This window comes from Pteronotus mesoamericanus, unplaced genomic scaffold, assembly GCF_021234165.1.
Source record: "Pteronotus mesoamericanus isolate MK-2021 breed Mesoamerican mustached bat unplaced genomic scaffold, CSHL_Meso_final contig_26, whole genome shotgun sequence".
NCBI classification, from domain to species: Eukaryota; Metazoa; Chordata; class Mammalia; order Chiroptera; family Mormoopidae; genus Pteronotus; species Pteronotus mesoamericanus.
The window spans coordinates 11,208,726-11,220,950 of record NW_026555109.1 but is presented as its reverse complement, the minus strand read 5'-3'; the positions used below and the strand labels follow the sequence as shown (position 1 = coordinate 11,220,950).

At 38.6% G+C, this 12,225-nt stretch overlaps 1 protein-coding gene across 1 annotated transcript in view; it reads right to left on the bottom strand.

Moving 5' to 3' along the window:
* Positions 1–12,225, bottom strand: part of MYO16 (myosin XVI) — a 590,664-nt gene that overhangs the window by 495,608 nt on the left and 82,831 nt on the right. The gene's annotated exons all lie outside the window — the stretch shown is intronic.

Sequence of the window (12,225 nt, the reverse complement as noted above, 5' to 3'; positions counted from 1 at the left end):
ATAAATGAATGAAAGTAACATTGATATTGACCCCTGCCCACATTTCCATTTATCTCACTAACATAGCTATCTCCAAAATGCTAATGACTGGCCTTGCCAGTACTAAAAGCAGCATTGAATGAGTACATGGTATTTTCAGGGGTGGAGCATCTGTGCCTCTGGATAAGAGAAGTAGTGGACTGCGTAAAAGGAGACTCCATTCCAAAGTAAAGAATGTAAAGGGCTCATAAAGAAGAAAGAGCTCACCTTTTTCATTGTGTTCCTGTTTCTGAATACATTTATGTAGTCATAATGTTGGCGTAGGTAGCAAAATATTAATAAAGGAAGCAAAGGGAATCAGATATCAAGCCAAATATACTAGAGAGCTGAACTGAACAATAAGCCAGCTTTGCTAGGAAACTACAGCTTCAGACACCCCATGGGATCACAGCATTGCCCGACCAAGGGAATTAGCTTCCCTCTGCCCCCATGTAGAAAAGAAGGACCAAATTCCCAATCTCCCCAGGGAACAACTTGCCTTTGTCCCGGATTACTGAGGGAAAGATAAAACGATAGAGGGAAGAATCCTCTGCTGGGCACATGCCCAGTAGAGTCCAAGATGGCTCAGGGGTGGGTGCTACCACTTTGAGGTATGCATAGTAGGAGCTAAGAAGGTGACCACACGGGGCAGAGCCTAGCCTGGGAAAAGGAATGGATTGGATAAAGGACACAGAACCCCAGAGGATAAAGGAAATGAATTGGTTAGGTGGAGGATCCAATGCAAGCCCAGGAAGGAAAGAGATATTGATTGGTTATTTTGGAACAGCACCTAGTCCTTCCCAAACCCAAGATAATAGAATCCGAGCTTAACAAAGCTTTCTCTCTCTCTCTCTCCCTCTCCCTCCCTCTCTCTCTCTCTCTCTCTCATATTTGATAACACCCACTCACCCTGTTTGTTTGTATGTTCTCCATAGCAGCCATGCAGCCCCAGCAGCCAGATAGACTCCAAATACAGGCTTTAAGCATGAGCCTGCATATAGCAATACAGTGCCATTTGGTTCTAGCCTCTCAGCAGCCAGGAACAGAAGCTAAGGATGGGGAGAGAGGCTATATTAGACTAAACCTTCGCATGGCATGGAACCTCTGGACAGTGGCCTTTGTTTGAGCTGGATGAATACAAGGCTGCACTTCTCCCACAGTGGGATGGATGGAGGTGAGACTTTGGGAACCTAGGGGCAGTGATTTATTTCAACCCCAGTAAATCTTACCCCCAAAACTCATCCTCATATGTGTGAGTCCCTGGGAGTGCTTTTCTCATGACTCCATTAAAGAATCCAATTTCCACTGACAACAATTAAAATATAAATAATAACTGATTTTCCATTTAAAACATCCCATGGCTATGGAAGCCAACCGTGGTTATGAAAAGCAATGTAATTTTATCCACCTTCACCATAACCATATGACACTGCTGTTTTTGTAGGTTAAAAGCAATCACATATCAGCAATTCCATATGCCTCAAACTGATAAAATCAATTTATAGCTGATAGAGACTGAAAAGTGGCAGGGAGAATAACAGTGCAGAAAAGGGTGGGAGAAATAACAACTGTATTTTATAAAATGAGGACTTAAGAAATACTGTCTTGGTAAATAGAACAATAAATACAGATTTAGGTATGTTTTTTGCGGTTACAAAGGTGACTTAAAAGGAAAAAAACTAAAAATAACAATATATGTATATTCAACTAAGGGGGTGAAAGGGACTTACAGGATGGCATAAATGAAGATGCAGGATAAATTTAATCCTTATCCATCATAGCAAGATATCAATAAACATCTAAATAAAATAATTGCCGCATTGGTATATTGTTAGGAATCTGGAGGTAATTCCCTAAAGAACTGATAACAAAAATAAACATGCTTGCCTCTGTGTAGAAAACCCAGATGAACATGCTTTGGGTCAGGAGATAATGGATTTCTACTATGAGCGTTTCAGAATTGTTTGGTTTATTTTAACAACGGTATGTACCTCTTAGATATCAATACATTTTTAAGGGAGTAACAAAAATGCCTAACTTATGAGTTTGTTGTAAGTATGTAATTAGATGATGAATATAAAAGTCTGACAGTGCCTGGCATATAGGAAGCATTAATAAATGGTAGCTATTACTTTTTTAAAAGTCATCGTCAAGGTTGAAAAATTCAATCTAGATATAATGATCCTACAAAAAATATACTGTTTTGTGAAAACAAAGAAAAATGTATGTAGTTGTAAGTTGTATTATATATATTACAGATGCATTTAAAATGCATGTTTATGTGCACTTGAGTAAGAAAAGTAACCACTTTCTACTACAAGCTTCGATATTAGGTTACACGTAAGAATTTACTAAAGCATTGTATAACTGAGAAAAATCACACCTTCTTTCCTCCTTTGTCTTTTAGAACTTTTCCCAAATTTCCTTTTTTTTAAACATACGATTTCCTCAAGAAGACTTTAGAATTTAGATTTATTTATATTCCAATTAGAGCTAAGATTTTAAAGAGAATGATTGCATTAAATAGAGTTGAATCTAAAGATCAAAAGGCAAAAGCAAAATGAAAACAAACCAAAAAAACTTTTTAAAAAGCTTGTAGTAGGATATACACGTTCTAAAGTTAAAATAAGGGATTTAAAATTCATTTGTGGAAAATGCAGGGTTAATTCTGCATGGATTTTCTCTCTTCTCCTGAAAGGGAGAGGAGTGAACTACAGCTGACCCACTTACCACAGTGTGGATGAGAGGCTAGGACCAGAAGGAAAACACAACCTTTGAAATCTCTCCTCTGTTTGACTCTAAGTCTCTGCATGCAGATCCCATCCGCACTCAAAGTCAGAGACGTCCCTCTCCCCCCACCCACCTCCTCCCAGGCAGCTGATGGGGCCAATTCCAGTAAGTCAAAGCCTGACTTTTTTAAAAAGTCATTCTGGAAAACAAAGGAGCTCAGGTTGACCTAAAGGCAGCCCCAAAATCAGCTCCACAGCAGTTGGCCACTGTTCTTTTATGACTATAGTGCAGCACTTTAATTAACAAGAAGGGAAATCTTAAGTTTACTCAAAGTAAGAAAAAAAATTAAGAATGAGTTTGTAAAGAACTCTGACTTGTGCACTACTTTTTTTTATCTTTAGAAACACTCCAAGTAGCCAGTAGGATGAACATCAAAATCAATACAATATATAAAGTTAAAGATTTACCAGTAAGACTTGTCACATGGAAAGAAATGGAGGGTCATTGGGGGGAAGAAGAGGAGATGTGACAATCAGCAGCTTTATTTATTAGAGGGATCAGAGGCTGTTTAGGGCTAAATCCTTGTTTTGTGTGAATACACTCCCCCGCAGGTGGAGAGGGGCTTTGACAGCATAGTGATTAGAGCCCAAAGGCTGGCAGAGTGTCTATCGGGGAGAAGCTGGCTGAGGTTCTTAGAGACTGGATTAGCTTTCCACTAACAGAATGGCACCACCTTAACTGCAGTGGTTGTTTTAATCACATGAAAATGTAACCTTCTATAACATTCAAAACTGTTTCTGAGAAAACTATAAAAAAAAATCCTCAAGAGAAGCTTTGAGTCAAGTCCCTTATAATACATATTAAATTCAGACTTTTTACTAGTCATGTGGGGATGGGGAAATTTGACCTGATTCCATTAATTCATTCAATTTTGTAGAATGAATTAAACAAGCCCAAAACTCCTATGACAAGCTGGAGTAAAGCTAATAAAGACAATGTGAATGCTGATTTTCTGATCTCACAGTCCAGGCTTCTGTAACTGGTCACGGAAAAATAAATATCTCCATGTGAAAACAATTAGAGCTCATTAAAAAGGAGAGATGAAATGTACAGGAAGAAGAAATTCTCAAGAGAATTCAAGATTTTGACATTTTTATTTTAAAAGTTTTTAAGCAGTCAAAATACCCATAAAATATATAGACAATATATTTAAAAGAGTTCAAAGTCTAGAAAGGAATAAATTATTTTTGATATACATAATTCAAAAGTCAGCATGGCTTACCTTTCACCAAAAGTAACCTGTAACAGATCATAAAGAAGCAAGAAGATACTCCTCTTCCTCAACTTCTGTGAGTGTAAAATCACAGAAATTTTTATTTAAAAGCTCACAAAATATGGATCCAACCTCCTTTCCAACACAAGGATCTCATCCAACATATGACTGAACACTCCTAGGAAGCTCAAACTGTCACATATCAGACAGGCAATGGTACAGGACCTATCATTTGCTCACCAACATAGGGCTAATCCATGTTGAAGGAATGTGAAGGGATTAGCCAAAACACATGTATGCAGAAAAATCAAGATGGTGGAGGAGTGAATGGAAGTCACACTGACCTCCTCCCAGGAACAACCTGGAATTAAAACTAAATTGTGCAGAAATCACCTGGAACAAACAACTGAACAATAGCAAGAGAGGGGCCTTGTAACCTTGGACAGACAGAAGAATCAGCTTTAGCACAACCTAACTGGTAAGGAGACGGTAGAGACTCCTGAAGGCAGGTGGGGCACCCATGGGTCGCAGCACCAGAAGGATAGTGAAATGGCCAGTTGGATCCCCCTGAGAAGAGCAGGGTCAAAATCATGAGCAGGGATCTCCAGCCTACAGCACCAGAGCCCAAAAAGTAGACAAATAACAGTCAGCTGCGAAAAGTGGCAGGGTTACTCTCTGCCAGAGACAGGCAGCTGGAGATGCAAAGAACTGTTTAAGGGGCCAACTTATAAATTTTTATTTGCAGCCACTTACCCTGGGCTCTGGCAAAGTCGGGGCAGAGTGGGCTAGAGATGCCAGAGGAGAGACTGGGGAAGAGAGAAATGAGGGAGTAACCAGCGCGATCCCAGTGCTGACTCACCCTCCATTATGACAGCAACCATATTGCTCAGGCAGACCACTCCCCTGAGCAGCAACAGCATGAGAGGACCGAATAGCCCCACCCCCAGAAGGGCCTTAGCCCTGGCCCAGTAGTGCTAAAGCCTGACTAATGAGTACAGAGTGACAGCCACAGATAATAGATCCCTGGTTAAAGGGGGTACAGAGTGGTCTAGGGACACTTGAGGAGAGACTGGAGATGGAGGCTTTGGGGAGAAAATGGGGAAAGTAGCTGGCAGAATCCTGGTGCTGACTCCTCCCCCATACAGCAGCAGCCATCTTGCTCAGGGAGACCACTCCCCTGAGCAGCAACAACGTGAGAGGACCCAATAACGCTGCTCCCAGGAAAGACTCTGCCTTGCCCTGAGGTGCCTAAGCCTGATTGCTGAGTGTGGAGTGACTAGATTAACAGCTAAAGGAGACAGCACACACAGTAGATTCTTGGAAGTCTCAAACAGACTGCCTAAGGTCAGACAGGGTCAATATCTGACATCATCAGAGGCTGATCCAGAAAGAAAAAACAGCAGACTCCTACCATACAAGTTCACATCACAAAGTCAGGAAATGAAGACAGATCAATTTAAGAAGCAGAAGCAAAAAGAAAAAGTCTCACAAATAATGGGGAAAGAAATATCCCTTACTCAAAGGGAAAGGAGGAATCCCCAAAAAGAGAATTATATGAAATAGAAGCAAGTAAACTATCAGATATTGAGGTCAAAACAACAGTTCTAAGGCAGCTAAATGAGCTCAGTGAGCTCAAAGAGAATTACAAAAAACTACAGAGAAACTATGAGGAACTTACTGCAAATGATATCAGCATGAGAAAGGACATAGAAACTATCAATAAGACAAAAAGGAAATGAAGAATACAATTTCTGATTGAAGAACACAGTAGAAGGAATCAAAAGCAGGCTAGGTGAAACAGAGGACCAAATCAGCAAGCTGGAAGATAAGGTAGAAAAGAGCTCCCGGAAAGAGCAAGAAAATGAAAAAAGACTCAAAAAGAATGAAGAGACATTGAGGGCAATGCAGGACAACCTGAAACATAATAATGTCCTTGTAATAGGGATACCAGAAGGAGAAGAAGAGTAGCAAGGGATAAAGAACCTGTTTGAAAAAGTAATGATGGAAAACTTCCCTAAATGGAGGACAGAAAAAGTCACACAAGTCCAGGAAACACAGAGGACCCCATTCAAGAGAAACCCAATGAGTCCCACTCCAAGACACATCATAACTAAAATGGCAACTATCAAAGACAAACAGAGAATCCTAAGGGCAGCAAGGGAGAAACAGGTAGTAACATATAAGGGCGCCCCGATATGGCTAACAGCTAACTTCTCAACAGAAACACTACAAGATGGAAGGGAATGGCAAGAAATATCCCAAGCCATGAAAAACAAAGGCATGAAATCAAAACTGCTCTACCCAGCAAGGCTCTCAATTAAAATAGAGGGCAAAATATGGCGTTTCCCAGACAAAATAAGGCAAAAAGAATACACCTCCACCAAACCAGCATTGCAAAATATGCTAAAGGGACTGCTTTAAGAAGATGAAGAAAAAGAGTCTATGAATACCCAGTTCCTTTCACAGTCACCAAGACTTTATATTACCAATGTTTTTAATACTTATTAATCTGATTGTGACAATGATGTGCTATTTTAATTGTTGCTTTATTATTTGTTGAAACTAAACCTGTTTTTGTATATTTCTTGCCTATTTCTATTATTTTTTAAAAGCTTTAAATGACTTTTTTGGTATTCTTTATTTTTTGATTAAATGTTTGTAGAATTTTTTTCTCTAAAAAGTAAAACTACTAACCCTTTTATACATGTGTTGCAAATACTTTCCTATTCTATTCTTTGTCCTTTAACTTTTTTAAATATGTATAATGCTGTATAGTCTTAAGTGTTTAATATAGTCATATTGTCAATATTTTACTTTATAGTTTATGGGTTTGAAAATTTTACTTCAGAGTAGGAAAAATATTATTTTGTATTTTCTCCTAAAACTCCTTAGGTTTTTACATATTGACTTTTAACTCACCTGAATATTTGTTGTATAATGTATGAAATAGGGCTCTATATTTGTTTTATTTCAAGTAATAATGGTCATGCACCTTATTTGTTGAATAAGCCTTATTTTCCCCATTGATTTGAAATATCAATTTAAACATATATTACATTGTTATGCAGATATATACATTTGTTTCTAGAATGCTCATTTTATTTCATTGACTTACTTGATTATTTCTGTGCTGGTTTCGTGTTGTTTTAATTGCTGAGAACTTACAATGGATTTAAACTTTTTAATATTTTATAATTGATCTTGAAATTTAAATAAATAAATAAATAAATAAAATCTGCATTTAAAAAAAAAGAAAAAAGGAGCTCCTACCTTTTTCAACAGCATGGATGGAATTGGAGAATATTATATTAAGTGAAATAAGTCAGTTGGTGAAAGACAAATACCATATGATCTCACCTGAATGTTGAATAAATGGAATCTATTCAACAAAATATATTAATGTACAAAATAAACTACAGGTAGGGAAACATGGAGAAGACTGAAAGTGACCAGAGGGTTAGGGAAGGAAGACAATAGTGGAAAGAAGGAGAAAGGACTAAACAAAGAATATGTATGAATGACCCATGAACATGGACAATAGAGTGGGAATTGACTGTGGGAGCAGGGAGTGGGGTGGGATGTGTAGAGGAGAGCAAGGGGGAAAAATTGAGATGACTGCAATAGAATAAGCATAATTTAAAAATTAAAAAAAAAGAATTTTCCTCCCTGCCACAGAACAAGATCTCTGTCTTTGCAACTTTGCTAATATAATATGGCATATTATTTTTTAAAAACTAACTGGAAAGAATTACTGTAAGCTTTTTTTCATAAAAAATTACTCCTTTGAGAATGAAAAAAAAAAAGAACATGTATGCTAACCCATAGACACAGACAACAGTGTGGTGATGCCCAGAGGGAAGAGGAGGTGAGGCCAGGGAGAAGAGAGGTGGACAAAGGGAGGGGGATAAATGGGGACATCTGTAATAGTGTAAACAATATAAATAAAGAAAAAATAGAGAGAGAGAGGACTAATCCAGCTGCAGGCACAGCACCAAAGTATGCAACAAGGAGGTGTCTGCACACCAAGTTCCAGAGCTGTGTGCAAGTATTCAATTTCCAAGTATCCCATCATGCACAGGTAATGGGGAATTCTAGTACAGGTAAACTGGAGCCAATCCTCCAGTACGCAGATTCCAATGTATTTGTTAAAAGATAGCAGGGTACCAATTACCTGGCCAGGGAGGAGTGTAACTAGGAAGAGTAGAATAAATCAGCTGGAATTCCAGAGGTGGCTTAATTTAGTCTGAGGACCAGAGAAACAAGCATGCATGATGGTGGGAAAAGAACGTCAAAGCCCTTGAGCCAAGACCCCCCAGAAATGCTCCTGAAGTTGAACAAGTTTCGGTATCACTCATGGCAGTGGGAGAGAACGCACACCCAGGGGAATTGTAAACATCTCAGTAACGGGAACTTATTACAGGACATAGGCCTGCCTTAGGTAGTTTTGGAGAGGGTTCCAGGACCCAGGATCCTTCTCTGGATCAGGCAACATCAGAACATTGGGTTAATTCTATGACTGGGCATCAATAAGTCTATCTCTTAGTAGGGAAGACTAGTGCAAGGCTAAAGCTGTAATTGGTCAAGAAACAGCATCACTCATAATGGCAAACATGGGGGATGTCTGGTCATTTCTTTGGCTTGAATAATGTTCATCTTTTTGTTTGTATTCTGTATTCACACAATATAATAGAGAGATCTCATTTTTGTATTGATTCACCATAGGCATAAAACTTCTAATGCTGGTGTTTGGCAAAATTGTTTGTGTTCAGCTGAAAAATAGCACAGGTTAGCTATGCATTCCAAGCATCTCCTAGATAGTGGGGCCTACTCTCCTTAGAGACCAAGTTGGGTGAGGTACTTCTACAGGACAAGAGGCCCGAGTTGTTGTCCAGTACTTGGGAGCCACATGGGAGAACAGCAGACATCTCAATGCAGAAACATTCTGTGTGATTTTTATTTCAAGTGTTTGAGGAGTAGTGACCCCTGACCTTGGCTGGATGGGCATATGGGATTCATAGGTAGGGCCTGAGAAAGGCAGGGCCTAGGGCTGGAGTTATCAAATCTTGTCCACTGTTCTAGGTAATAATTTCCCGGTGTCACAACTCAAAATATGCTACTATAGCAAGCATAGCCTGTATTCTTTACAGTCATAATGACATCTTGGATGTGCGCAGATCAAGGAAATTCTGTATTCTCAACAGTAGCTCATGCCTATTCCTAGAACTCTGCCCCCAGGTAATTTATTCCCAAAATCCTTTACCAGGATTCCTGCAGTGTCGGATTAACACTACTCCAGCCTTCCTTTTGCACATGCTATACAGTTTAAACCATACTTGCATTGAGTCTTATGTTTTGATATTAAGTTCCTCTAGAACAATTTCTTGAATATTTTAGTTTATTTTAGTCTCTCTCTATGTTGTATTGATACTAAGTAATGCTAAAATTATTCCTCCATCATGAAGAGTTGTTAGTTAATATTATAAGCATTATATTCACCCCGAAATAATCATTCTTCATTTAGTCAGAGGTTTCAAGGGAAAATATATTACCCTAATAGATAGCATTGGAATAACAGTGTGTGAATATCCTTATAAGAGGAAAGATATTTTATTCTATCCATGTTCACTAGAACTAACAGAAGTTTCATCAAACTGGTTCAGTTTAAGCATAATGCTATAGAGAGGGTATTTTATTTTGGAGGAATTATAGTTATTATTTCTGTGGAAGAGTACAAACTTAAAAGTTCAAATAAATAATTATACAAAAGTCTTCTATTTCAAAAGTAGCATACTTTGTTTCTTAATTAAAAGCTAGTGGCAGGGAGTTAGGGGGTGAATGAGCAAAAATGGAAAAGGACTCATGGTCATGGACAACAGTGAGGTGAATTGCTGGAGGGGAGGAGGGTATATGGGGACTAAATGGTAATGGAAAAAATATAATAAAGATTATATTTTTAAAAAAACAACATTTTGCCATCAAATCCTATTGAGAAGGACTATATTTTTACCAATGATGGTAACAAAACACTGAAGATAGAATGAATCCTGTGTAGCAAAAGGGGTATGTGTGTACGTGTGTGTGTGTGTGTGTGTGTGAGATATTTTATATATATATGTAGGAATTCAGATCATGCCATATCTAAAACATGCCACTTTGCTATGTTGATTGTTTTGAGCTGTAGGTACTTGCAAAACAGCTGAACTCCTCTTTATCTGTCTAAAGACAGGTCCTCCAAAAGAAACTCAATTGTTATAAATAACCAGATAATCCCCCAGTCATGGAATTGCATCAACTACAGAAGATTGACTCATGTCATAGGAAAGAAAACTGGAAGTGAACACGACATCCAGACAAACTTCGTCACAAACTACATTTGTTTTGGATTTGTCTGTCCTCTGCTAAAACCCCTTCATGGTCAGCTCCTTGCTCTGCTAGAGCCAGCAGTGTTCCCCATGCATGTGGACTAAAAATGTTGGGTAAGATCAACTGGAACATCAGGGACATCAGAGTTTAGCTATCTTCAAGGCATTTATTCCTATTCTTCCAAGGAATCTTGCTCATTCATCTTCCCTAAAAATCTCTTACTCTCTCCTGAGAGGCCTATATCCTCCCTAATTTAAGATGGTATTTAATCCTGAATTCTAAGTCACCATTTTTGGGGTTACTAATTTTACCCTGGTATGCACATGAGATATACATGTCAATAGACTTCCTTTTTTCTCCCACTGTCTGTCTTTCTTACAGGGGTCTCAGCTAAGAACTCGGGGCAGGGGGCAGAGGAAAAATTATTTTTCTTCCCCCACAGTAGCTAACTAACAACATACCCGTATAAACACGTGCGTGAAATGCTCCCTTAATGATTTGTTAGCCTATGTCTCAAAAAGTAAGCAAACATCTTTTATTTCTTATTTTTTATTTTTTCCAAATCAAATGCTTCTATTCATAGAGTGCAAATATTGGCAGGTCGTTGCTTTCTCTCAGAGCTAGAAAAGTCCTTGTGAGTGTACCAGACAGGAAAAGCTCTTTCTTTTCTTCTCTACACTCGGCCATGTTATACTCAAAGTCAGGACCTTTTCCAAATTTGCTAGAAAAAGACAGAATCGAGAGCCAAATAAAAGCCTATTTAACTTGTTTTTTTATTTGAAACTTCAAAGTAGGTCATTTACACAGTGAAAAGAACAAGGAAGAAGAAAGAGAAAGCAGTTAACATACAAACGAAGCTCCTCAACAGTAAAACCCAAACCCAAATACGTTTTTCTCTAAAGCACATTGTCCAGTACTGTCAGGAAAAATGAGTCATGAAATTGGTTTTGTTATGTTTCCTTCCAATCATTATGAAAAGCCATTGACTGTAAGCTAAAGATGAAAAAAGAAAAAAAGCCCAGCACTCAAAATAAAAGGACAGAGACATTAACTATTTATGAACCCGAGCACCAGATTTCTTTTTTCTTTTAAAAAGTAAGTGAATCAGTATTTTCTGTTGATCTCAATTTACAACTATATTTTCAAATACGGAATGTTCCTCCTTTATGTTTAGGAAAAACTACTGTTCTTATCAACTAACTACATTTCCTGGAAGACTAACTGATGGTCTCACTCATCTTAAGAACTGTTTTAAAAAAAAAACAAAATCCTCTACACACACACACACACACACACACACACACACACACACACACACACGAACTGTTTTCTTGGCAACAACAACCAAGCCCTGCTTTGGGTGCCTTGTTATCCCAAGGCAAGGCTTCTCAAACTGCAAGGTGCACAGGAATCACTATAGGGGACTTGTTCTAGTGCATATTCCATTCCAACAAGCCCCCAGGGTATGTCAACACTGCTGCCCACAGACTTCAAGAAAAGAGAATAATTAAAAAATTCTGCAACCCATGACCCACCGCCAGAGATTCAGTTTAAGAACTCATACATTAGGGACTGTCTCTACTTTTAATAAATTCAACAAATGACCAAGATGCTCAGCATCGGTTTCTTCGGGCTGCCATGACTAAGTACCACAACCGAGTGGCTTACTACACTAGATCATTCTCAGGATACTGAAGACTAGAAATCTAAAATCAAGGTGCTGGCAGGGTCATGCTGCCTCTGAAGGCTCTGGGGGATAACGCTTCCTTGCTTCTTCTAGTTTCTGGTGCAGTTGACTATCCTTGGTGTTCCCTGGGTGGTAGATGCATCCTCTAATCTCC